Below are 2,604 nucleotides of genomic sequence, written 5' to 3' on the forward strand. Positions count from 1 at the left end.
GTGTCTCAGCCTGCCTGTGGTCCAAGGGCCAGGAGAGCTGGGGAGGTCTCCAGATTCTCATTTTTATCACTGCTAACAGGTATTGGCTTCTGGACAAGGGCAGCAGGCTGGGCACCTCAGGGGGAGCTGGGCTGGGCAGTGGGGTAACAGAGCTCCAGGGCTTTCCAGGAGACTTCAGTCAGCAGGGGAGAAACACACAGATTGGGTTGATCTGACCTTTTTGGGTGTTTTTTTTTTTTATTTTATTTTGTCTTTTTTTTTTTTTAAAGTTAACAAGTCTCTCTCTGCATGTTTGAACTCCCCTTGTAATTAACACCTCTTAATATCTGTGAGTTTTCTAGGTCTTTGTTAACATAATATTGAAGACGTTCAAGGTGGGTAAATTGTGTGTGTGGATGGCTAGACTGCCTACCTACCATACTTTCAGGTTCTCTGACATTTTGGAAGGTACCTGAACTTTCTTTCCTTGATATGGTCCTTGATATGGTCCAGCCTATCTCTAATTTTTTTATTGTGATTATTTTTTTGCTCACAAACAAGTGTCTAATTAGGTCTGCAACAGCCCTAGTATGAGTACATAAAGTTTAGCATTTTAAATATCTTTCTTTACTGCAAGTTTAAATAGTTGTACAGATAGTTTATAAGCACAATATTTTAAGAAAATAAGTGGCTGGTCTACTGGGCAGCCTTTGTGCCACTTCAGTGCTAGAAAGTTAAAAACAAAAAGAAAAAAAAAAAAAGAAAAAAAAAACTTTTGTGGTTTACTACTATTTCTGTGGAATAATTATAAAGTCTTGACCTTTTTAAAAATCAACCTCATTTGGATGCATCTGAACCAGCAGAGCTGTGTTATATTTTCTATCTTTGCTAGAACTTCTACAAAGGAGGATGAATATTTCTTCAAAAGTGGTTATAGTTACCAATGCATTGGATACTCACCAAAAAACAACTTATTTAGCCTCCTGCCCCCTTTACGGAACAACAACAACAAAATCTTTTGACTTAACATCTGTTACTACGCTCTATTTGTATTAGAAAGTTCCAAGTAACCTTGTGATAAATCTCCAGCACCAAGGGATTTCCCTTTCAGGGGTACTGAGTTTTTCCATAGGTGGTGTAGTCGCTGGCAGGTTCATCCAGCTAGTCGACACAGGCAACCCGAGGCCATCAAATACTTGTAAAAACTGGTAATTTAGCCATCATTGTCTTCCATTGGGTGATACGACAGAATTCAGTAAATAAACCACTAATGCCATGCTCTTTTTTTTTTTTTTTTTGGTTTATTTTTTTGGGGTAGGGTTGATATTACCTCTATGACATGTGCCAGAAAATACCTTAGAAAATAACGGTAGTTAAAAGAAAATGTAGAAGTTGACTTTGAAGCTGCTTTTTAATCACAACCTTCTCGTTGAATTTCCGTCGACCGAGTGCTGACATTCCCAGTAAATTCCAGTCATCCCTTTTTTTACACAGGTGTGTTCCTTGCTCGTGTGTCTTTTCAGGAACTGGAGGAGTAGGTACCACACAATTAGTAGAAAAGAGGTTTTAACGCGGTGGAGAGCTAACGAACTAGTTGATTTTTTACCTTGTGTCTTACAAAGTAAAGGTAAGGAGACCTGAGAGGACCTGCTTTCACCACTCAGATACACCTCTGCCAAGCTGAATTCATTGGTCTCTAGCTCTGTGGGAGGATTTTGCTGCAGAAAGCAATAGTAACAGATAACGCCGTTGCCTCCGAGTATTTTCATCAGTCTGGAAATGTTTTGGGGTGGGGTGGGGGGAGGGAGGAGAGATGACCCATTTATTTCATGCTACTATGATAGTGAGAAACAAGTTGTTAGAGCTCTATGAAATACGTTATGATATTCTGGGTTTTAGGATCAACTTTTGTTTATATACTGTAATTTAAATAAATTGCATTTACATGCCTAGTTTCTGTAATATTTGTGTATACAATACCAAAACCTTACGAGATGTAAATTGTGTATAACTGCACAGACTCCTTTCCCTAGGTGTCTGAGAACATTTTAAGTTTAATTCATATATTATAAAATGACTAGATGTGACTGTTGATTTACAGAATTTACATATCACAAGAGTTAATTATTTGTGGGACTTCAGTTGATAAAAATAGTGATTTTTTTTTTTTCCTTCCTTTCAATTCTTAAAAAAAAAGCATTACCCAGTTGATCTGGCAATGATTATGTGTATGAGCCACAAATATTGATGATTTTTCCATTACATTTTTTTTCTTTTCTTTTCTAGATATTAATGTTTCTCGCTATAGTTTGTGTAACAACTTGTGTTCACGTTATCTATGTTGCTGTAATTTTTGTGCTTTAATTCCTCTTATTTCGACTGATTAAAAGAAAAAAAAATCAAGCTCCTGTAACTTGCACTTTTCCCCAATCCTGAATACTCTTGTATGGCAACCAAAATTACTGTAAGAAATAAATATAATATTGCACTAAGGTTGTGGTTCTGATTGCAAACAGAGAACTCTGTCTGAAGTTTTGTTTTTATGAAAAGTTGCCAAAAAAACTTGCAATCTGATCTTCTTGAAAGGGCATAAAATGCTTTAACAAAACGTAGCTAGAATTAAGG

The sequence above is a fragment of the Merops nubicus genome, unplaced genomic scaffold, assembly GCF_000691845.1.
Source record: "Merops nubicus isolate BGI_N331 unplaced genomic scaffold, ASM69184v1 scaffold9107, whole genome shotgun sequence".
Lineage (NCBI taxonomy): Eukaryota > Metazoa > Chordata > Aves > Coraciiformes > Meropidae > Merops > Merops nubicus.